Source organism: Lissotriton helveticus, chromosome 8 (genome assembly GCF_964261635.1).
Source record: "Lissotriton helveticus chromosome 8, aLisHel1.1, whole genome shotgun sequence".
Taxonomy (NCBI): Eukaryota; Metazoa; Chordata; class Amphibia; order Caudata; family Salamandridae; genus Lissotriton; species Lissotriton helveticus.
Window position 1 is genome coordinate 581,437,676 of NC_136069.1, and position 26,470 is coordinate 581,464,145.

Consider the following 26,470-nt stretch of genomic DNA (forward strand, 5'->3'; position numbering starts at 1 on the left):
ATATCCCATGATACAAGATAGAGTATGGATGCAGCCTTCCAAAACAGTAGAACTGTATTGCCTGTATTCCTGTGGCTGGAGGGTAGCGACCTGGACACTGAAGTTTAGGAAGACGGAGAATTGGCTACCTTTAGAATTTCTCTGAGGCCTTTATTAGCAAAGCTCTGCTAATTAGTTCTTCCTGACTAACTTCTGAGCAATTGAAGGAAGCTCTGATCAGAGATTGAGGTGAAGCGAGCTTAGTGCCTTCTGAGATTCAAAGAAAGCAAGAGAGTGGATGGTGTTCCATTTCATTTGAAAGTGGATTCATGGTGTGTTGGTAAAACTTATTCTAGAATTTGCTTTGCCATACATCCTCTTGCATGGTGCATGGGCGATACAAAATCTTTGATAAATCTGTCCTTAAACATTCACATGGAACTATTGCAGGACTTACCTTAAAAGCTTCTCCTCATGCACATCTATTACTGCTCATCCCTGTCCTCACTCTTCAGGAACTGAGAGAAAGGTAAAGATAGCTTTTAAGCTCTCACTTGATCCAGGAGTTGCTGCAACCTTCTCCTACTCGCTTCACAGATCCAAGAAATCTTGCTTTATCATGAACTAGTATCAAATATTATGGGGGAGACTAAGTAAAAGCCCTACTACAATGCTGCCAATATACACGAGACATAAAAATAAAAAAACTGTCAGACACACAACTTATCCAGACACACATACATTACACCCATACATCTTTAAAACTATGCCAAGAAACTCCAAACATTCACCCAGACAATCGCTGTCCATAAGGTAAATCCATATACATCTTCAGTGGCAAAAAGGACCCTTATGTAACATCCACAAACTCTCAAAATTTCCCTCACACCCTCAAAACATCCTCCAACTGTCTTGCACAATCACAGAAACCTTTGTGACTTCAACACAATGTCACACAGGCTCTCTCACAACATGCCTGTACATGACAACAGAGATGCTAAAATTCTCTCATAATCACCGGCAGGGGGGTATATGAGTATATCTCTCAAAAGTATCTTAAGAACTTAACTGTTGAAATATAGAAATTTTGAAAACAACTAAGGACAAATGGCCATTTGTGACAACGTTTTTACCTGTAACTTTTTGTTACAATGGACAATTTATTTATTGAATTTGTGAAGCTCCGACTATCACCCAAAATTGGCACCCTGATGCTGAGTGCAAAAATAGAGATTCAGAGTTGCGGACCACAAAAGAAAGACCCAGAAGGAAAATGTAGGAGAACTAACAGTGCCACTTGTTTGGAAAAAGCAGGGTATTTGAAGCTTTCCTGAAAGGTAGTAATTCAGGGGCTAATCTGAGATTAGGAGGCAATTTAGTCCAGATCTGAGCAGCCTTAACTGTGAAGGCACAGCCACATTGCCTGATCTTGTGGAATATGTTTATAATCACCAGGTTTGTAGTGCTTGAATGAAGATATATCTCAGGAGTGTAGCACTTCAGTCTATGTTGTAATGGTAGCAGACCAATTACGTGCAGAGCTTTAAACACAATGTACATCACCTTGAATGTAATCCTCTGTCTATTTGGGAGACAGTGTAAGTCCCTAAAGACTTTAGTCATGGATGACCTACAAGCTCTATTTTAGGCAAATTTTGCTGCAGCCACTTTAACTCTGTGCAGTCTGATAATCAGGAAGCCTGGAGCTCCAAGTAGAAGGGCATTGCAGTAATCCTTCCTGCTCAGTATAACAGTAAACATAATGTTGGATTTAACTTCCCTAGGTATGAGTGGTAGCACCTTTATAAGATCCCCTAGGAGTGCAAAGCATGTGCCTGCAACTTTGATGATTTGTCCTACCAAAGACAATTTATCAACTAATAGGATCCAAAAATTATGGACTGCACTAGAAGGATGCATTTCTTCTTTTGTCGGTAGAGGCCAGGCGTTCATGGGAGCTCCATGAGGATTCTGTTAGCGGAACAGCATAGGAAATCACTTTTTTCCCCATTTAATTTGAGAGAGTTTGAGTTCATCCAGTTAATGACATCCGAAATACAGTTTGGAAGATCATTTCTGAATCTTGCTGTTCATGATTCAGAGACCGAATCAGCTGTGTGTTGTCTGCATAATTAACCAGCATAATGTCATGAGTCTTTAACAAGTGGCCTCATATGAACATTAAACAAAACCGGGCTCAGAGCTGAACCCTGTTGGTTTCCACCACATAGACTTTCGAAGTTCAAACAATAGAGCGGCAAGGTGATGGCCTGAGAATGGTTGAATAGGTAGGATTCCATCCACTTCAGAACCCATCCTGCTATTCCAATTTCAATTGTAAGTGTGGCACCATTTTTATCAGGAGACCTAGGGGATGCTAAGTGGAAGGAAGTTTGTAATTTTGCATAGATTCCAGGACTTTCCATCACAGAAATGTGAGGAAGCCTTTTTTTTTAATCAAAGTTTGAGGTTTGCAAGGGATTCTGGGGAAAAAAAACTGATGCGAGCCATGCAAATCACCCCGAACACATGTGTGAGGGCACATGAATGCAAACAGAATTCCATTGTCTCCTTATTGTAGCCCTTACACAGTAATCTTTAAGCTAAAACCATTATTTTTATATACATGGCAGAGCTATGCTCTACTCAGGGCCTACATACACCACTGTCTTTCCTTCTGTTCATATGACTGCGCAAAAAATTGCTCTTGCCAAAAATAGTAAGCAAAGCTTCTCTTTCTCTCCCTGCGCTGTCATCTTGTCTTTCAGAATCTTTCAGAGGTCGAAGTGTCAAAGCAAACCTTGCCCTTAGCCCTGCTAGGCTGCTAAATGCAGAACTCGACCTCTAACCCCTACCAGCTGTCCTATTTTGTGCAAGGATTTTCCATGTAGTTTTTCCAATTCAAAGTAACTTTGGAGACTGACAGCTGAAAGGTAGTCCTGTTCCGTACCTGTTTGCCAATAGTTTAAAGGTAGGATAATACCTTCTGCTGTTTTTTTTATACTTATTTTCATTTGTGTGCAGTGTGCTTTTCTAGCATCATAGAGGTTAGCTGTTTGTTCTGTTCCTAGAATGTGTACATTACTGAAGCCTGAGATCAGTTTGAAAACTGCCCTGAGTGGCAGAACTGCTTTGAAAAAGTAAATTGTGCCCAAATTCGACATTGGTGCTAGGGGCACTTAAAGATGGTTAACCTACAATGTTTTGGCATATTAGGGACCCCAAGGGTCTCCCCTAGTTATCCCAGGGATGGGGTATCAGAAATGTATAAGGTACATCCTTATAAAAAGAGTTTTGTACACCTGGGTAAAGTGACATTTCACATATAATATTCCCCACATTGTGGCTACAATTTCAATTTTGATGCTAGGAGTCATGGATTATTCACAGCTGGATTATTAGATATTATAAAGATTAAAAACGATTTTAGTGCAATTATTTTTAATTAAAAAAGTCCTGGTTTAGTTAATTATTTTCTTCATAATGTACACCAACCCTTTTGATGGTTCCACATATAAAAAGCAAGCCTCATTCCTTTCCTTTCACCTTTAAACACATTTATTTATAACACTAAGCACAGACGTTTTACTAAAACATAAAATAGCTTGCGCCACGTTTTAAAATATCAGAACCATAGATGTGCTTATGTAAAAAGGCAACAAGAAGGAAAATTCCTACTTCAACTCTTTTTCCCTGTTATCCAAAATAATGCAGCTCTTTTCTAACTTTTAAAATCAGCAATCTGTAATGCATGCCTTCATACCGTGTTTGCACTAACTTTAGACATAGTTGACTCAGCATTTTCCCTCTGTGGCCTGCGTTCAGGAATAGCCATGTGTTATTTACACAGCAGTGCTCTGACTAGCAGGCATACATTTCTGCACCTTTCTCAGGAAAAAAAACCCTTGCTGTATATTAATGTCCTGAACAAGTTTAATCTCCATTTGTTGTGTCAGACAGCTTCTTCTCAGTGAGACAGCTTAAACACAGCTAGATACAAGTTTTTTTTTTCTAGCGTTGAAATGTAAGCACGGTCACAGTCTATTTAAAAGTCAGGCATTTCAAGCCAGTCGAAATATATCGTTTTGTAATTTGGTGTTTATATCAGCAACAACCAATTCACTCAGATGATGTGAATGACTTTTAATATCTAATACAATGTATCTAAGGAGAATGCTGTTACATTTTGTATTTTACTCCTAGTTATTGTAAGCACACAATTTCAGTTTTTTTTCTTCCTTTCTATGAGGCCTATTTTATTCCTATTGAATATGAATTCTAATTTATCTAAAGCAGTGTGGCAATTTGTACACATCTATAATTTCTTACTTTTTCAATTTTAATAGTAGCGTGCATCTATTTAGCATATGTTACATAATTCATTTCTGGATTTCTTTAAAATGTAATTCATTCAATGACATTTTGCATAACAGGATGATGACAAAAAACAAATTGAGCTCATTCCAGACATTTTCCGAAGGGGGTCATACACTCAGAACACACAACACAGCGCGCTTAAGGCTAGCCATTCTTACACAAAGAGCGCAATCGCACTTACTCACACAAGTACCACCGGTGTCAAACCACGTAGACATTCAAACACACAATCAACCCACAAATCAACACTTAGGACAGAAACAAGAGACAGCCACAGACTGTACTCAAACCAAACCATGTGTAAATACTAATTGTAAGTCATATTTGCAAGAAAAGCTCCGAAAAAGTAGTCCAAAAGACTGCACCAAAACAACCCAAAGACTGTTCCATGTTCAAGAAGACAAAATACACCAAATTTGCCAGTTTTGGCTGGCATAACTCTAAAAAAAAGCACTCTGCATATCACCACTTATGAATGTTACTAAGGGCACAGACCAGGATCCTTTTTATGTATATATTTAGTTCCATGGTGTACTCAGTCACCAAGGAAAAAATACCTTTTCTAATATACCTAAACCTATTTAGGTATCCCCTCTAGGGGAACCGGCTGAGTTCATTCAAGATTCACATTGGAGCCTCCAAAAAAAGCAGCACATTCTTCAATGTGCGCTTAAAACAGGCATGACAAAAATTTTGCAGCATATACAATATTATACAGCAGTGGCACTTAACACAATATACGCCGTCACATATTTTCACAATTTATAGAAAAATCTCCTCATTACCTGCCTTGTAAATTGCAATTTACATATATTTCCAAATTCCAAAGTCTTTGGCCAAACAAACAAATCAAATGTCGATGACCTTACCAAGCACAAATCTCCAGCCTCCACTGCCAAGTTCTGAGTGACCTAATGGTCATTTTTGAATACTCACGCCAAAGAGAATCTGGATGGCCTAGATCAGGGAAACCAGAAACACCTGGGTCTGCAGAGACAGAGAATCTCTGTGCGCAGGGTACCTCCTCAGTAGATTCCTGTCCTGTCCTCCTCAGTAGATTCCTGTTTCCCGTCAAGACCACTCCCTTGGATAGCCACTTCACCGATGAGCCCCACATCCGGGCGCCATTTAAAGAAATAAAAACCTTTTAAGGGGTTCACTGTTGCACCTGGTCCTTACATATATGGATGCATAAGAATTGCTTAGTCAACAGAGTGGGAGGAGGGACTAAACTGCTTATCTCAGTAGGAATAGCCTGAAAGTTACACACTAGGAGCAGATGCATTCTGGTAGCTACATGTCTTTCTGAGCATGTGCAAGGCTCTGGAAGTGGGATAAAGCACATGGTGAGCACATGGCTAACTAAAATGGCTGCCAGGAACAAAATGGCATTTAGCTCATGCTAACAGCGATTCCTGCAATCTTTAACAGGTGACTGAGGTGTAGCGTGTGTTTGGCTACAGAGGGCCGATAGTTGTCAGGTTGTTCATTTTTCTCCACACAAATCTTTGCTTTTTTTGTCCCCGAGCAGATATTTACAAACTATCAGGCTCATTTAGCTCTCTGTACTACACAGATTATCCCCTCTCCTCAGTCTGTAGGTTCTATAGAGGGGGCAAAGATTTTTTAAACAAAATAATCACATGGTCAGCGACTAGCTGCCGCCTCCCCCCCAATCCGGCACCCAATACCCAGGAACGTGGACACGAGACGTCTTTACTTTTTGGAAGGCGGGCGCTAGTCGCCCGGCCGTATTTATTAAAGTATGAAATTAAAAAAGGTTTTAATTGCATAATCAACAATGTATACAAAAATTCAGCAGGACATTTAGGTACATACTTCTTAGCAACAAGTTTGAGAGCCTGACTTTAACAAAACTCTAATACATGTTGTTTCCTAACTTAGACTAAACATCCTTATCTAGAATTTTTGTACATTTCTGGCCATATGGCAGGGTCACTACCGGTGTCAGGTCCTACAAGCTGCGCCTCCCCTCTGGATGTGCGCATGCGCAGTGTTACCCCGGGAATTGCCCGGTCTACGCCCTGAACTCCATTTACCCACTAAAGGAGGGCCCTTACTCTGCGCCGGTGGCGTCATGAGTCCACGCGCGCGGGGTGGCTACCAGCCTAAGGAAAGCGTGAACTACTCCTACCCGCGCTCCTTTGCTTTGCAGCATCTATTACCTTGCCCCTGGAGTTGTGGGAGTGGCCCGCAGGCCCTTCCCCCTGGGCGGGAACCTCCATAGGATGATGCCCGCCCCCTTAGACCTCAAATATGTGCTCACCGATAATGACCTTACCGCCACAGGCCAGCATTGTTAACCGACGATCTGGCCTCCCCCTGCCTTGACCTATCCTAGCAAGTTCTCACTCTATCAAAACCTTTCAACTAGGCCCTGATATTATCAGATCACAGGACCCTTCCCTTCTCCGACAAATGGACTCCCCTCACCAGGTAGAATTATGCACCTCAAATACACCCATAGTGGATCGTCTGCATCCGAGGGGGGGCTTGAACTAATTTTTATTTTTCACTGTGTGTTGATCCTCTCTATCGAGTGATTCAACGCCCTGACCGCGTCCGCCCCTCGCCCCTGCCACCACGGGATAGGTTGAGAACCTACTACTGTGCCACCCGGGCAAGTCCTGAAGACCCACCCACAGTGGAGATGAACCCATCAATGAGTATTAACCTCCCAATTTTGGCCAAGTCAGTCCCCCCTAGGTGAAGTATCACCATTGACGGGGGGTCGGGCTGCTGAGCTAAGAGTCCCTGAAAGAAGTTACTGAACTGACCAAGGCACAGTCCCCCAAACCAACTCTTCCCTGTCCCGCGTCCAGCCTGTTGCTTGCGCTGGCACATTGTAGCACCTCCCCTTCAGGTGATGAGTTCCTCCCCTGCGTCACAGGTTGGAGAAACTGCCGGAACCAGGAAAAGATCAAGAAAACCTGGGTGACAATTCCCACTTCCACCTTAGGGAATGGGTAGCACTTACACCTGCCAGCAACACTTGGGCCCTTGGTGTCCTCTTTCTCGACGTATGCTTCCCTTTTGACGTCCACCCGCTGCTGATGTTGCGGTGTGGAGCACCCCTCCAATATCCGCCCTGGACCCGGCCGTGACTGACGCCAGCATCCCCTGAGCTGTCCACCTCTTGCAGCTGTTGTGATGTGGAGCACTCCAGATGTCCCCCATGGACCCGGCCATACATAAGTGGAAAAGATAAACACAAACCATTAGTGTTTCTGGCGATAACTGCTGTACACGCGCTAGTCTTACATTAGCATCACTTACTTGCTAAGTAAGTTTTTTGATAACCTTAGCGCCAGATGACTACTCATTCGTATTGAGTAAAGTGACAGCTTGTGCCACTTGCGAACATCCACGTTATGGCTGCCTACGGGTGCCTGGTGGAAAGCCCTTCATGTAAGCTTAGACCTGTGGTCCTTAATGAATGCGATAGCCCAACCACTGTTACTTCAGGACCATACACGGTGTGGAATGCCATAGAATCGTACTGTATATTTAGGTAATGTTCCTGACTTCACACCCCACGTTGATCCACACATGCCTGCATTCCACGTACTCAGATGCTAGGCTTTATGCCACTTGCTGACATTTACATTAGGGCTACCTAAGGGTGTCTGGTAATATGACCTACATGAAAGCGTCGACCTGTGGTCCCCCGTGAATGTAATGGCCCGTCTATTGTTACCTTAGGACAATCCACATTGTGAAATGCCGTGCCATACTATTGTATATTTAGGTAATGTTTCTGGCTTCTTAACGAAAGCTGACCCACCCGTCTGTATTCAATGCCCTCCGATACCAGGCTTGAGCTGAGATGAACCCCAGGAGCACTCCCCACCTTACTCTCCGTTGCGAGTGGTCAGCAGCCTCAATTTGTGACACCCGTAGCGCATTTAAACTTCTTGCTACCGTGTGGTGCCTATTAACATAACCCTGGCTAAGAATAAGCCTGTGGCTCCAATGAAAGCCATAGCTCCCCCTGTAAGCTGGCCCAAGGGCCCTGTTCGCTCGCCACTTTGGCTTCTGGTAAACATCATCCTAGCCAACCGGACATGGCCAGACGCCTCCCCAGAACCATGTGATGTTGCCACTAGGCTCTTGGGCACCTTATAGGTGTGACATAAGGGTGTGTAGCATTATCAGGACCCCCCCGGTAGTCTTTCTACTGGCTCTATGCCCTGTCTCTATGCCATTCGTCGTTCCCCTACACTTTATTGATATCTGGCCTTGGGACACCCCTATAGCTCCACGTATTTATATAGGCCTACAGACTGTAATTACTCGCCTCTAATCTCAACATAAGCTCGACGTATATTGTGCCCATTTACTTGTGTGTTAGAATAAGTTTACCGACTGTAATTTCTTGACTATAGCCTCGTAAAGGAACTAAAGGAATGTGTTTAAAACAAATACATATATTGTTATCCACCTGTTCCCTTCTCCTTTACTCATCCATGCCAATATAGACTGGTAAAGCCAGCTGCTCTACATTCCTTCAAGACTTAGCCTGGAGGCTGCCCGCAATACAGCTACCACTAGGATGGCTGTCCAATAAAGTTGGCTTTAACCTATCCTCAATGAAGAGTCGTTTGGACTGGTGCAATGTCCCCCCCTAGGATAATGAACAGCACCTCAGATGTAGATTAACCTTTGCATCGTGACCCATTGCATCTTTATTGGCATTGACCATTCTTGTCAGTACCTCGTCCTCCACTGTGCACTACTGCTGTAGAGGTCTGTTGAGATCCCTGGACGTGAATTCTGGAATATTGCTTGGACTCTCCCATCCCCATCTGGCTCCTAAGTGAAGCAGTGCTGCAATCTGACGTGTCACTGGTGTGGAGATGTCGTATTATAACTAAATAGCTTTAGTCCCCCCTGCGGTGCAGTGATCTATTGGAGAGACCTGATCCCATGTTACTACTAACATTTACTTTCAGGCTCTGTGTCTGTGCCCCACTGAGTACCATGGAACTGGGACAGCCTGCTCTACACTCTCCGTCGGATAATAAGCCCTAACCCCTGACACATGTCGAAAGGTGGGCAGAGTTGAGAAGAGTCAAATGTCCGGTATATGCTATGGTTCAGAAAATTGCACCTGCCTGGATTACTGGGCATTTGTCCTTAAAAAGCTGTGAAAAAATGGCATGAAGATTTCTAATTTAGCCAGTCCCCACTCAAAACAAACGCCAATAGCATTACGTGTTGCTAGTCAAGCTTCACCCCAAATACAGGACACAGTCAGATCATGGTGATATGGAGTGAAAACACCTTTTATGTTTTCATGCCTTCCTGATGCTAAGTCGCTCACAACGACTACTTCTAGGCATTTCCCACTTCCCACTGTCACTAACATTGGTTTCCATCTCCCAATCGTGCATGGAATGAGAAGCTAAGGGAACCCACATAAAGAATGTACGTAGGAAATAGAGTTATAAAACTGTTATATATCTGAAGCAACTCAAGAAAGGCACTGACCCTACTTTGAACTCAAGCTCCCTCCTTATCCATCCCTATACTGCTATTTAGCTTAAGTCAGGATAAGTTCAGCCTCCGCAGTATCAAATTTGAAAACTATTAGTTATGCCTAAATTACCATGAGAGAAATCCACAGCCACAGATTGTAGATGCTAACACCAGTTGTCTCCAATTTAACAAACTGTAATGACAGTCAAGTTGCAAGTTCAACAAACTTTGGCAGCTATGAGGACACCTGTCGAACAAGTCCCACTCGGTCACCCACACCTCAGAGACGATACTTTATCTATTTCCTAATTTAATTACTTAATTTTGGCATCATTATATCGCGCAGAATCAACCAGAAGGTGTTGGAGCGCTTCACCCGGGCACCATATTTACATTACACCGTCAGGCAAACCTGCACTATTCGTACGTTCAATTCCTGTAAATTGATAAAAGTTTAAATTATGGTGCATATCTTTATAGATATAGACAACAAGCAGAGTTATTTTCCCAACCAGGAAGGGCAATATACAGCAACATGATACTTTCACAGGATAAAAGTGTGAAATAAAGTGCAGGGTACAACAGAAGATGAACTAAAAACATCCTTTAAGGATCATAGGAAGGGACTGGACATAAACACATTTCCAGCATTCGGTGCTTAATTTGTACAAATATCTGCCAGAGCCCTTGCCAGGAAGCCACTGCAGTTTTAACCACACCTATGCAACTACCAACCCTAACATTCCTATAAATCTGAATATTCAGATTATTCCAGGACCTAAAATTATACGAATGGCTTGGGTGTCAGGATTAATAGTGTTTAATGTGTATTGAATTAATAAACAGCTGTGGTTCTGCTCATCTCTAAATCACACACACAGCATCGCCATGTGGCAGACTGTTATAGTGCCCATACGATTTCGAAGGCATCCTTGTTCGTATAGCCTGGTGAATCCGAGGAGAGATACTAGATATATGCTGGTGAAACTGGGGCACGCTAGTGTACACAATACCGTGCAGCTACAGGTTTACCGGAACGTAATGCAGGCAAACCGGTGAAACTGTGGCACACATCCTAGTGAAAGTCAAGGAATGGCGAAGCAGTGGTGTGCAGCCAGAATATTGAAACTAGAATAGCGATAGCAAACAATATAAAAGACAAAATATCGAAACTGAAGACGGAACCATGCATGCGATTACTTCAAAATGCCTTAACAACACGGTTATAAAAAACAACTGCATATTTACCACACGTGCCTTTACCGTGCAACCTGTACGTAACAAACAGCTCCCAAGGACTTTTGCTGTGAAGGCATGATCGGTAAGGCTAAATGAGATGTAAACGTTACATCCCAGCCCCCTGCCATGACCCCTGAAACCCGGCTACCGCCCTTAGAACTACCCCGGCCCAGACGAGAGCGGATGTGCCATGAAGGCATAAAGAATACGCCTTCCGCGAAACTTGCCCGTTCCGAATCATTCTCCTATGTTGAGGGTCAGGGCGTTTTAAAGGGGGATCCTATGGTTGCCGACATAATAAAACACCTTTGAGGCAGTTGTGAGCATTTGATATCTCCCCAAAAATTACATTGGGTCCCAAGACTAGAGTTCCTGGGTGAAACTAATGCAGCGCGTGCTCCACGTTCCCAGGCCAGACATGAGCTGCAGTGAACAAGTCTCAACAAAGTAATAGGCCTGCCATCAAGCTAGTGCATTCATAGCCAAAGTGATACGTGCTACCAGTTCTTTGAAGCGGTGATGTAGTTATCGAGCGTCCCCTGTTAGAAGAACGGAAGAAAGACCCATCTGCCTCTGTACTGCCCCCCTCCCGGGCAACATCACTCGCACATTGAAAACCTGTCCCCACATTCAATGGCCCGTCTTGTGGCAAACACAGGATGGCGCCGCATCCACCAAGCCACAGTCTCAGCTCCGTACCTGGGGCAGAAAAGCACACGTGGCACGGCCACTCCGCCTCCGATCCGACTCAGGATCTTGCACACCCCACAGGCACCCCCACCCACTGCCCACAACTGCTCTGCCCCTATGAAGGGGGCCCCCTCACCGTGTCCCGACGCTCTCTGTGCGCATGTCCCGATATCCCCGTCCTTGGCTCTGTGGGATTGATTGCCCAGCTGACGACTCGGGACCAGGAGAACAAAAGACCGTCGGAGCTGGAGTTTCCGTCGACCCATCGTCGTTCCGGCTCTGTCCGTGGTGAGCTCCGATGCTCTTCCGTTGTCCCAGCGTCGTCCCGCCAAACCTGCCTTGTAAAGGAAAAAACACAGAAGCGGCTGGCTCCACACGGCTAGCTCCCGAAAACAGCTTGCTACACCTTGTGCGGTCGACGTGCACACTACCGGTTGGCGCGCAGCTCCTGATCCCGGGCCCTTCGAGTAACCTGAAAAAGAAAGGGGGGAAAATTTTACTAAAACAAAGAAGCCCCGAGCGCGGGGCACACCGTTTCGGCGAGGGAGCGTCCAGGGACAAGAGGGTCTCCTGGGCGCTCCCTATCTCTTTATTCCCGAGGGGCCAGGTGGCCCCTCCTATAGCCCGCCCCCCCTGACCCGGACCCACTTCCCAGGATCCGGGTCAAGGAGGCCGCCAGCCAATCGGCGGTGGGCCACGCCCCCACCGCCGAATGGCGACCAAGGAGACAGTGGGGGCGACGGTCGCCGCGCCGCCATGCGTGCGGGGGGGCCGAGGGCCCCCCCTTTTCATTTTTTTCTGTTGATTTTTTCTCTTCTAGTCCCCATTAGGTTTTCCACATATGCATTGTTGATGTTGTGGTGCTGGTCAAAGTGTGCAATTATGCAACATATTTGTATGTTATGTCATGTTAGTAAGTTTATTTGTGTATGAAATATTATTTTTTTCCCCACAAATCATTGTGATTCCCTCTAATGGGGGCTTTATGTTTCCAAATGTTAAACAATATCATTATGGTTCCCCTCTAAAACAAGCGACCAGATGGATTTCTTCTCCTCTCCCCATACATCCCCCTTCATGGTTACAACTAGAATAATCCTGTATTGCTCCCTTTGCTTTTGAGGAGATTGCCTTCACTTCTCTGACAACTCAATTACGATCTCCTGTTATTTCCCATTCTTATAAAATCTTGAAACCTCTTTTACCCTTATCATGTCCATTATTTACCAACTATAAACAAATACTGATTTTGCATAATAAAGCCTTATGCATTTATAGTCATCCCTTTTACTCAAAATATTGGCATTCCAAAGGTTTATGTTGAATTTCTCAGTTTTTCCATCAATTGACTATTGTCTTTCTCTAAATTTCAATCGCAATTTTCTTTATCATCTTCTTACAAATGCATTTTTCTTATCCATGTAAATTCTTTAACCACTATATTTGCTGTCTGCCATCACCTGTCTCTTTTACGTCAATCTCTTCCAGGCTAATTCCCTCATGTAATTCCAACCCATCAGCATCTAACATTTATAAGTTGTTGCAGCTTATTCCTTAAACATTCAAATCAAAAGTTGAACTTGCTTGGGAGCAGGATTTGGGGGAATGTTGTCCTACCATTTTGTGGGACAAGATTTGCCTTAAACTTCACAAATCTACATGATCTGCAAACACTACACCGACTCTTTATTTTGTTTACTGCCGTACACTTTTTACTCTTGCTGCCTTAAAATCCTTTGCTCCAAAAACTACCTCTTCATACTGGTCCAGCTTTTGTCTCACTGAAGATCTCAAACATAGGTTGTTTAAATGCCATGCTATCCATAAATTCTGGAAATGAGTCTGGTCTCAAATTAACAAGATTTTTAAAGTCACCATTTCCTTTACCTTCACTAATATTGTCTTAGGTAGACTAGTCCCTCAATGGCCTTATTCAAATCCTGGATTTTGATTAATAAATGTATTATTGGCTGTTGCATTTCACCTAATTACATCACATTGGAAACAAGCCCATACCACTACGTTTAGGTCATGGTGAAATGCCATTTGTTTTCTTCATAGACTAGATACAAATTACGTCACCCTTTTTTCCCTCACAATTAAAAGTGATGTTTTATTCTTCCACTATCAACCCATTTATCCCTTTGTGCATCTTCCAAAAGGATTAATGTCTCTGTTCCAAATGAAGTACGCAAACCACCTTGAATTTAGTTTTCACTCTGCCTGTGTACAATTTTGTGATTGTATTTTTTCAAATAACATAATTGACAGATGTTGCTTTAGGTCTTTTTTGCCTTAGGATCTACGGTGTATTAAGTTGTGTTTCATTTTGTGTTTTGATATAATAAGTAATGATTTGTTCTCTCCTTTCTTTCCCCTTCCCCTATTTTATTGTACATTTTCTTATCATGTAGAGTGCTGTATCTTTTATTATTCTGTCCGCATGCCATTTTTCTTAAGAATGCTTTTTACATATAACTGTTGCTATATATTGGGTTTTGATGGCATATGCTAGCACCTATAAACCTTTGGGTATTTGTTCTCCAATTTTAAGCCTATTTTTGAATTCATTTCTTAATTGTTGTATCTCTACTGTTTCCCAAACATACTTAAACTTAAAAAAAGTCAGTTTTTAAGTAAAATAATAAATGCTATCTAACTAACTAAAACCAAGGTTCTAAACGATCAATCTACGTAAAAAATATATTTTAAAAATTAAACTTATTTTTATAAAAATACTAATCGGCTAAACAATATATCAATATTTTTAAATATTTTATCAAATTATATTTTCACTTAAATTGTCAAATTGTACATTAACTTTACTAATATTTCTAAATTAGATATAAGACATTTAAAAAACATATTTTCAACTTGTTTAAATACATTTATAAATGTAATACATATGCTCTAATTTTATTTCAAACAATAGAAAACATTTTAAAACATTTTTAAAAACAATAATAATTTTATAGGATACTAAAACTAAGGTCCTGATTTCAACCCTGGTGGTCCGTGATCCGCCATTGCTTTGTGGCGGTCCGATCACCCACATACCTTGTGGTCTGACCGCTGGATTACAAGCAGGAATGGAGAACCGCCTTAGGACTGAGCCTCCACCAACATTCCTGCTATCGCAGCGGGAGAGGAAGAGGTGGACAATGGAGGCAGTCCATGCTCCTACACCGATGAACACATATACAACCTACCCTTACGCCAATCTTTTCAAGGCAGTGAGACCGCCATGAAAAACTCGACAAAAGACAGGTAATGAGCCCAAAAAATGGCTCTAGGGCACAAAAACCCATGTGTAATATGGCTGGTGCCCATGTTGTGCCCTCCAAAGCCAGCAATATTGATGGGTGAACTGTTATCCATGCACAACATGAGGCACAGAAACAGTGCACTGACTGGCTGGAGGCAACAGTATGGCCGCCATTGACTTCTGACTCTCTCAGAGTAGAAGCTTGCTGCCACCATGACCGCCCTCGCACAACACTTCCAGCCCCTCATTAACCTTGTAATGTAGCTGTCAGGATGCCGCTGGCTTGTTTGGGTTTTCGCGACCGCTGCTGCGGTTTCTGCCTAACTTTTTTAATGATTTAAAATATATTAATTTAATATATTATCTTGCTTTCTACAAACATGATATAAATGTAAAATTGTGGACCTCTCAAATTAATATTTCAAGATAAATGCTATTACTGTTAATAACTGTTTTTAATTCACATTTTGTATACTACCCATTCTCCACATTCATTTATTAAATTGCATAAATAACATTTTAAACAAATGTATTATTCTCAGTCAGAACCATTAAACATTGGGAAAATAGAAATTCTTTTAGGAGGAAGTGGCAGCACATTTATGTTGTGATGCATTTAATTATGTTTTGATAGGAAAATACGTCTTCTTGTGCTCCCACATACATTTAATTTAAATTGCCACTGCATTTTCTTACATCATTAAGGGGATTCTCTTGCAGCAGAGAAGCACTCACATTTGTTCACAACAATTTAGAAAGGAGTACTTGAAGTAACCTGGGGAGCAATTATATATTGTTGAGAGTCTCTGGCATGATATATATGATTATGTTCCATATTATAAGCAACACTCATGTTAGACTAGGGGTCAAACATATAAGTGTATCTGAGCGCAAAGTTGCAATAACAATGGACATACTAGAAAGGGTATATTGGTCTGAGTAAACTGGACACTGCAGTAGTCCAAAATAATATGATTGAAAATCATCCTAAGGGTAACATGGACAGGCCAAGATCCACCAAAGCTAGATATGTTGCATCCCAGATGATTAATTAAAAATCACAGAAACCCAACAAATGGGTGTCTCCACTGTCCACCCTGGAGGTGCACTGAGGAAGTACAATGCATTCAATATCAAAATAGAAAACTTTTGTAACATAAATATTGTTAAAAATGTTTTGTCTATACTTAACTAATAAAACAACAAATATCGAGAAGACAAATATCACTGGTAAAAAGATCTATTTTTCTCTGAACATGGAACTGTACTATCTATGTGCGTAGGTGCACTACTCCATATATTGATATAAACCTATTCTTTACATGACGCACTCAGCAATAGAACAGGGTTACATGGCGCAAATCTTCTACTGCATATTTGGGTCCCAGTGTATCTGTTGTTGCCCCCTCTGACTCTACTGTTGCGAGCACCAATGCCATTTGAGGTAACCTGGCAATAAAAGCTGATAAACCACTGATATACTCACCATCCCTTCTGCCAAGCTATCAAGCATCTATTCCAGTTATTGAGGAGGTAGCCTGCTGAAATATGGTGGGACCTTTATAACACAGCTTATTCACTTCTCATGAGACCATGTTTGCTGGCGAGCAACCAACATCCCTAGAGGTATTTCTGTATATCAGACTGAGACATGAAGCAAACGCTGCCACCACTGACTTTCCCTGTATGCCCCCCATGTTTAGCATGCTGCACACCCTACATTATTCTGAGGGACCAAAACACTTGGTATCTATCCTACATACCGCAGCACAGCAGGATATGCCATACATGAGCGGGGGAGCTAAGGAGGGCTGGGGTGTGGAACTGGGGACTTCTCTCACTGATGCGCAGTGGATCTATTTTTGCCAACATGCAAGGCGCATTGTAGCAAGAAATAGGCACAGGCTATATTATACTCCTGCAAGGCTACATAGGTATCATCTCTGACCTGATGACAGATGTGCCAGGTGCAGCCTGGAGGGTGTGAACTTCCTCCACTTGGCCTCGTGTGGTAAACAAATTTGTTCTTATGAGAGGGGGATCAAGGTGGTGCTGTCACACATGACCTACCAGACAATCAACATAATGCCCCTTATGGTAATCTTGGGACACATGGAAGACATAAAAGCAGGATTACAGAAATATGTTCCACTATGCCGCCTACAAGCTAAGAGGCAGATTGCTTGCAGTTGGAGAAGATGCTGTACATTGTAATTTAAAGACTTGCTGTAAGACCTGATATATTGTAGGGACCAGCTTACTACCTGTGCTGAATTGTAGCCTCCAACCTTAAAGTCCAGGAATATATGGGTGCATTCAAATCTTTTCTCGTAATCCAAACCTCGAGCAGCGAATTCTAACACCTAGACTTAATGGATGGGGGTCCCTATCACGCAATTTACTCTCTGATGTCCAGCATGCTCCATCTACTACTCTGACTGCCCTACTATCGCAGACTGATACACTGCCTAAGTCTGAGGAGCACACATACATTATGAATACATTACCATCAAGGACAAAATGTATATATCATGTTTAAGCATGTTGTACTGAAACCTGCCTACAAATGCTTTATTGTCTACTGATATGTCTGACGTAAGAGATTGTACTTCCATATAGTATTGAAAGCTCTATTTCAGATGATGTGATGTTGCACAAGAACGTTGTACTTGTTGACTGTTAAGTGTGATTTAATTTTTATATGACCCCATGATAAATGTAACCATTGTGACTTTAATACAAAATGCCAATAATGAAATGTAAAAATAAATATTGATTTTTACATTCATTGAAAAGACAAATATTGGAAAGATAAATAATGTTACCCTTAAATAAACATATACTATAGCAAAAATATTGCATACACATGAATAAATAGATATATTACATCATTAAAATCTCTATAATTCACCCCAAATCAGGTATATGACTAAATTCATAACATTATAACAAATAATTTGCATTAATTGAAAAAATATTTACAACAATCTAAATGCTAAGTATATATATGAACTTGCGGCTTCATTGGCCTCTTCGGAGTCAAATGCATCTACAAAAGAGTAGCGGTAATCTTTGCACTGCGGTGACTGTTGAAATATTACCCGAGTTTATAATCATGCATGTGAGCTGTGATGGAACTGTTGCCGATCATTGACTTTTCTCGCACTATGCATTCTGGGCATTGAAGTACATCCCCACAGTCACGTCCTGCACCGCTTTTAAAAGACTAGCGCACCTGCGCGCCATTGCATTCCAGTCTGTGAGCAAGGCATGATGCCGAAACGTTAGACTCATGGAGCAGGCGCTGTGATTTTGAAATAAAGCCTTCTGTTGCTGCATTGGGTCTCACCTGTTTGTTGTCCTAGGAAGGAATTGGTGGGCTGCCCCGTGCCCACATTCGTGAGACCACCCTGAAGGACCATGAGCTCCGGTAACTGGGGAATGCATCTGATGCTTCTTGAAAATGTTTATTGAGGAGATTGTTCCACTCGCGCCTCTCAAACCCACTAAGGACCCACTGAGGAAAGAGGCTGACGCGTTGAAGGGGTTCAGACAGGGTGACTTCCTGTCATGATCTTGCGGCTTCATTGGCCTCTTCGGAGTCAAATGCATCTACAAAAGAGTAGCGGTAATCTTTGCATTGCAGTGACTGTTGTAATATTACCCAAGTTTATAATATTGCATGTGCGCTGTGATGGAACTGTTGCCGATCATTGACTTTTCTCGCACTATGCATTCTGGGCATTGAAGTACATCCCCACGGTCACGTGCTGCACCGCTTTTAAAAGACTCTAGCGCACCTGCGCACTTGCGTTCCAGTCTGTGAGCAAGGCATGGCGCCGAAATGTTAGACACATGATGCAGGCGCTGTGATTTTGAAATAAAGCCTTCTGTTGCTGCATTGGGTCTCACCTGTTTGTTGTCCTAGGAAGGAATTGGTGGGATGCCCCGTACCCACATTTGTGAGACCACCCTGAAGCACCATGAGCTCCGGTAACTGGGAATGCATCTGATGCTTCTTGAAAATGTTTATTGAGGAGATTGGTCCACTCGCGCCTCCCAAACCCACTGAGGACCCACTGAGGAGAGAGGCTGACGCGTGGAAGGGGTTCAGACAGGGTGACTTCCTGTCATGATCTTGCAGCTTCATTGGCCTCTTCGGAGTCAAATGCATCTACAAAAGAGTAGCGGTAATCTTTGTACTGCTGTGACTGTTGTAATATTACCCAAGTTTATAATCATGCATGTGCGCTGTGATGGAACTGTTGCCTATCATTGACTTTTCTCGCTCTATGCATTCTGGGCATTGAAGTATATCCCCACAGTCATGTGCTGCACCGCTTTTAAAAGACTCTAGCGCACCTGCGCGCTTGCGGTCCAGTCTGTGAGCAAGGCATGACGCCGAAACATTAGACACATGGAGCAGGCGCTGTGATTTTGAAATAAAGCCTTCTGTTGCTGCATTGGGTCTCACCTGTTTGTTGTCCTAGGAAGGAATTGGTGGGCTGCCCCGTGCCCACATTCGTGAGACCACCCTGAAGGACCATGAGCTCCGGTAACTGGGGAATGCATCTGATGCTTCTTGAAAATGTTTATTGAGGAGATTGTTCCACTCGCGCCTCTCAAACCCACTAAGGACCCACTGAGGAAAGAGGCTGACGCGTTGAAGGGGTTCAGACAGGGTGACTTCCTGTCATGATCTTGCGGCTTCATTGGCCTCTTCGGAGTCAAATGCATCTACAAAAGAGTAGCGGTAATCTTTGCATTGCAGTGACTGTTGTAATATTACCTGAGTTTATAATCATGCATGTGCACTGTGATGGAACTGTTGCCGATCATTGACTTTTCTCGCACTATGCATTCTGGGCATTGAAGTACATCCCCACAGTCACGTGCTGCACCGCTTTTAAAAGACTCTAGCGCACCTGCGCGCTTGCGTTCCAGTCTGTGAGCAAGGCATTACGCCAAAACAATAGACACATGGAGCAGGCGCTGTGATTTTGAAATAAAGCCTTCTGTTGCTGCATTGGGTCTCACCTGTTTGTTGCCCTAGGAAGGAATTGGTGGGCTGCCCCGTGCCCACATTCGTGAGACCACCCTGAAGGACCATGAGCTCTGGTAACTGGGGAATGCATCTGATGCTTCTTGAAAATGTTTATTGAGGAGATTGGTCCACTCGCTCCTCCCAAACCCACTGAGGACCCACTGAGGAAAGAGGCTGACGCGTGGAAGGGGTTCAGACAGGGTGATTTCCTGTCATGATCTTGCGGCTTTATTGGCCTCTTCGGAGTCAAATGCATCTACAAAAGAGTAGCGGTAATCTTTGCACTGCTGTGACTGTTGTAATATTACCCGAGTTTATAATCATGCATGTGCGCTGTGATGGAACTGTTGCCGATCATTGATTTTTCTCACACTATGCATTCTGGGCATTGAAGTACATCCCCACATTCACGTCCTGCACCGCTTTTAAAAGACTCTAGCGCACCTGAGCGCTTGCATTCCAGTCTGTGAGTGAGGCATGATGCCGAAACGTTAGACACATGGAACAGGCGCTGTGATTTTGAAATAAAGCCTTCTGTTGCTGCATTGGGTCTCACCTATTTGTTTTCCTAGGAAGGAATTGGTGGGCTGCCCCGTGCCCACATTCGTGAGACCACCCTGAAGGACCATGAGCTCCGGTAACTGGGGAATGTTTCTGATGCTTCTTGAAAATATGTATATATATATCCAAGCAAAACGGCGTTCCTTTCGAAGCACTCATATATATATGTATATATATATATATATATATATATATATATATATATATATATATATATATATATATATATATATATATAAATATATTCAAAACACGAAAGCTATATATCAAACATTCTAAATAAAACTTAAATTAGCAATGACCATAGAAGGACATACCTGAAAAACTAACACTAAACAAAACAATAAAATCAAACTATAAACAAAGAAACAACTAAATCAACATATCAAAGCCATACTAATATTATCAAATAAATACTACAAATATGACAAATTCTGCATGATGAGGAAACTCTGCCGGATTCTCTGACCAGACCATTAAAGATGAAATATATACATTGTGACAAATACCAAACAAAGGAAGTAAAATATTTTAAAGACATCTTACTTGTAAATAAAATTTGAAAGGTAAAATATCAAATATTTACCAAAACACTCTCCAACTTCTATCTCTTTACATGAACTTTGTTAGACCTGGCACCATTGGCGTGGGTCTTCTTTCCATTCTTTGCTGTTGCCTCTTATGTTTTTGTTGGTTTTAGATGCTTTTGGGCACTGTGCACTACTGTCCAGTGCCACAGTGGAGGTGCTCCATATGGTAAATTGATGTATGAATAGGTGACTCCATGATTGGCTTGATTGGTTTCCTTGTTAGACCCTAGTACAGTGCACTGCATGTGCCCAGGGCTTGTAAATCCAATGCTGTTGGTGGGCTTGCAGCACTGATTGTGCCACCCACCGGAGCAGCTTGTAAAGTTTGTCTCAGGCCTGCCATAGCGGAGCCTATGTGCAGTCTGGTACTGCCATGTTGACTGGAATAGTACACCCACTTGCCAGTCCCTAAACCTTCCCTTTCTTTACATATTAGTCAACCCAATGGTAGGCCCAAGGGCAGGGTGCGTTGTAGGTAAAAGGTAGGACATGCCCTGATGTATGACATGTCCTAATAGTGAATTACAGCCATTTTTGTTTTTCACTATTGCAAGGCTACATTTTCCTCATAGGCCAGAATGGGTAGTTTGATTATAACATCTTATAATCCTAACTGACTCAGGGAACTAGGTAGAAATTTGAGTTTAGTATGACTGAACTCAGAATGATAAAATACATCTTTTAGTGAAGTTGGTTTTAATATTCTGTGTTTGAAAAGACCGCTTTTAGAAAGTAGGTATTTTCTTGCATAACTATCCAAGCCTGCCTCTGCTAGGTTGTGTATTCCTTGTCTGGAGTTTGAGTGACAGGGGCTGTGGGATTCCAAGAGACAGGGTAAGTCAGTAGAGTACTGAATAGAGAGATCTGCATACAGATGGGAGGGAGGAGTTGCACCTGGGACCTGAATAGGGTTCTCCCTTCTCTCCAGAATGCTGGCTCCACCTCCGGTGGTACGTCTGATGTCCCTGGCCTACACTGTCAAAGGAAGAGAAGGAGTCCTGTAAACAAAGTCCTCCAGGACTGACCAGAACTGGTTTGGGTAGGTATAGACACTCTCTGCCTTCAGAGACAAAGGATTTTGGTGTATAAAAGAGGGGACCCAGGCACCAGAACTTTAGATCACTTCGGGGAATCAGGATGAACCTTTGCTGAGGAGAAGAACCAGGAAGCTGAAGGATGAGACTACCCCTGTGCTGTGTGTTTGGGAGTTGGGCTTCAGTGGTTGCTGCACTTGCCAAAGAAAGGAGAAAAGGACTGAGTGTGCTTTCTATCAACTTGAAGAAGAATCTCCAAGGGATTGAACTAGAGCTTGCCTACTGCCTAAAGTCTCAGGGATAGAAGACTTCACCTACCATTTACCCCCTGAGTTCTCTTGCTGATAATTGAAGTGCCTGCTGTTGTGCTTGGCCTTCTGAGAGACTGCCTGTCGCTGGGAGCTGGAAGCGCGACGCAACCACAAGAAGCGTGTCACCGCCACAACCGCTGTCATCGCATCGCTGAGGAAGCGAGCCGCCACTGCCGCTGTCATCGCATCCCGGAAGCATGGCGCATTGTGAGAGAAGCGGGGCACTGCGACAGAGTTCATCGTTGTATCACCGGAGAAGTGCGTCGCAGGGCCTGTCATGGCTCCAAAGATCATTGAGCTGATGCACGGCCGTTGGGTGTGCACGCATCGCACCAAAGTTGTCGCATCGCAACCGAGATGCCATTTTGTCGCATTGCACTGGAGAAGAGTGTCGCATTGAGGTGCCATCTTGTCGCATCGCACTGGAGAGCAGTAAGAAACCGACGCATCACCTCCCCACACAGTAAGGAAGCGAGCATCAGTTCCCCTGCGCATACTAAGGAACCAACGCATCCACTCCCCTGAGTGTTAGGAACCGACACATTAACTTCCCTTCGACCCTTTTGTTTTCTTTGCATTACGCATTCTAGGTACATTGAGGCTAAAGTGCTGCATTTACAACTTGAGAGAACTGAGCTATTTTATCACATTTGAAAGTCTATTTTTGAGTAAAGTATTGTGGATTTTTGTCATTTGGTCTTGTGTTAAGTCTATATAAAAATACTTATTTTTATAATACAACCTGTGTGGTGTCCATCTGTAGTGTTGTCACTGTATTACTGTATGTGTTTACAAATGCTTTACACACTGCCTCTGAGATAAACTTGCCTGCTCGTGCCAAGCTACCAAGGGGGGTGAGCAGGGGTTATTTTAGGAATGTAGCCCCTTACCTTGACTAGACACAGGGGTCTCTATTTGTAACAGGTACCTACCTATGCCAACTAGAGACCCCAAATCTAACAAACTTCCTAAAAGAAAACACTACAACTTCTAAAAGTAATTACCTGCCAGAAAAAACACCTATTGCAACCAAGCACAAAGATATTATAAAATAGGTGTACATAATGTATTAAAATATATAAATTTATCCCAAAAACGAGAACAAAATAAGTACCTTAACCTCCACAAACTACCAACAAATAAGCATTTTTGAAAAGAAACTGAGCCTTTCTTTTCTTCTAACAGAAAAGAGAGCTGCAAAACAGTCTGAAACATAAAAAAGAACCTTCATGTAAGTATAAATAATAGAAGTAGTTGCATAATTTTATATTTTAAATTTTATTAAAGTGTGCATGGGAATTTAAAGAATAGCAAACAAGAGTGATTGCCAGCTGTGCATTAGGGTTCTACGTAGTGAATAGCACTACAATTAATCTTGATCTTAGCTAGAGTTTGCGCCATTCTTGGTGACTAAGAAGAAATGCACAATTTGACAATGAAATTACAGAAAATCTGTTTTTCCTGGCAATGTAAGCTAAAACTAATGCATCTCACTAGAGGTATACTATCAATGCATGATGGGTATTAGAAATATACTGATCACAGTTTATTTCTCCTCCTGCTATGGATGGGGTTACACATTTTTTCCTTTTTGGACCCCATAGCATACAACCTTCTACATTCTGACATCTCTCCAGCCTAGAAAATGTATCACTCTGTTAAGCTGGAGATTCAGTGTAGGGCAAAACTATACAGAGCTGAGGCAAAAGAGAATAAGGTTGGGGACGATCCTCTCTGTTCTTCCCAGCATGGTGTTGGTCATGCACTGTGTAAACACAACAGAAGCTGCTCCAAGTATTGTTACTGGAGCCTAGAAACTGCTAGGTGAAGCGAGTGATGGCATATCACAAAACCTTAAGGACTGTCCTCACACACCACTGGGTGTCCTGCTTCATCATCGGCAGTCCTCGGTCTCCAAAAACTTGGTTTGATGGAGAGCGGGCCTGCACCTGCAAACAAGGAGGCACTTCTACAACTAAGTGGGGCTCATAAAGTAAATTAGTTTAAAAATCAGTATAATCCCCAGAATGAAATGTATTCTGAGGAAAGGATTATATGATATTAAAATACAATACCAGTGAGCGTGGGGAGCTTATTGCCCCATCACCGTAGTGGTAAGTGTTGTCGACATGTTTCTGTCTACCTGGCCCAAGGGGTCCGTGGCATTTATCAGGACAAAGAAAAGAAAAAGTGCTCCTTATCTTACCACACATGTTGGTAGGATGACACCACTGATTAGGCTGACCTATATCAAAGCTCTACCTAATGTACACTTCATTAAGTCCTATTAGGGCTACCTAGATACTCTATGGGAGGAGAGAGAGGGAGAGACTCCTGTAGTCACACTTTCGTCAAGGTGCGTCTCTCGCCATAACCTGTGTGCATCTTCTCTCCGTCCCTGATGACTGTCATGAAGTGTCCATTTGGTAGAGCTTTGACATAGGTCAGCCTACATAGAGGTGTCATCCTACCAATGTGCGTGGTAAGATAAGGAGCCTTTTTAATTTATTCTTTGTCCTGATGAATGCCATGGACCCCTTGGCAAAAACATGTTGACAACACTTACCACTACAGTGATGGGGCAATAAGCTCCCCACGCTCACGGGTCTTGTATTTTAATATCATATAATCCCCTCCTCAGAATACATTTAATTCTGGGGACTATACTGATTTTTAAACTCCCTCACTTTATGGCCCCCCACTTAGTTGTAGAAGTGCCTCCCTGTCTCTAGGTGTAGGCCCGCTCTCCGTCAAACCAGGTTTTTGGAGAGCGAGGACTGCCGATGATGAAGCATGACACCAGGCGGTGTGTGAGGACCATCCTTAAGCTTCTGTGAGATGCCATCACTCGCTTCACCTAGCAGTTTCTAGGTTTCAGTCACAATACTTAGAGAAGCTCCTGTTGTGTTTACACGTTAAGTTGGAGGCTAGCTGTCTCAAGTGCCCCACGCCTCTTTTTCCCTCCTCTGGTATCTGCTATGGTTAGTGTGTGTGTGGGCACGCGCCCCCTTTTTATTCAGCCTGGGGTCAATATTGGAATCCATAGCACTGGACGATTATTGCATGGTGCTAGGGGATCTCAATGTTCACCTTGAAAAGGCCAACGACGCTGATACAGCCTGTCTCCCATCGGACATGGAAACGTTAGGGTTGCATCAATTAATATCTGCCCCCACCCACGAGGCCGGTCACACCCTTGACGGCATATTTACCAATATAGAGACATTACACATCTTAGCTATCCTTCCTTTGCCATGGACCGATCATCATGTCATATCAAGCAAGTTAGCCATTCCCGATACCCACAAGACGAGAGTGGTTAACCTTGCCCCTAAACAGGTGAGGGCATGGAAAGACCTAAACCTGGAGACACTCAATACTCTCCTGGCAAGCACACCTCCTCTGTTGTCTGATGATCCCAGGTTGCCACAGATCAGTTTCATAACTGGCTCAGTCAGGCCACACAGGAGCTAGTGCCACTGAAATCTATTTCCAAGAATCGTGCTTCCCCCAGCGCACCATGGTTCTCCGATGAACTTAAAAAGCAGAAACAAACTAACAAACAAAGGGAAAGACACTGGCGAAAGCACTATGACCCAGAGAGTAAAATATTATACAAAGAGTCACTAACGCGGTATAAACATATGATTGCTGAGGCAAAAAAAGCATACTATGCCGAACAAATAGACAAGGCAAAAAACTCATGTAAGGAGCTATTTGATATAACTAAGCGTTTGTCCGGTGGTACGCAGGATCTCACACCCCCTCCTTCACAACATCTTTGTGATGCCCTATCCGAATTTTTCTTCAAGAAAGTCAATGATATCTATCAGGTTTTCTCCCTAAACGCTAATACCGTAACTCATCCCCTTCCCCTTACA

At 42.9% G+C, this 26,470-nt stretch overlaps 1 long non-coding RNA gene across 1 annotated transcript in view; it reads left to right on the forward strand.

Annotated features, from left to right (window-relative positions):
• The window catches only part of LOC144771714 (uncharacterized), a 293,395-nt gene extending 269,575 nt beyond the window's left edge, over window positions 1-23,820 (forward strand). Inside the window, exon 3 of the long non-coding RNA XR_013599441.1 lies at window positions 23,775-23,820. This is a non-coding gene — a long non-coding RNA (uncharacterized LOC144771714). The remainder of the gene's footprint in view (window positions 1-23,774) is intronic.
• Window positions 23,821-26,470: the final 2,650 nt, after the last annotated feature.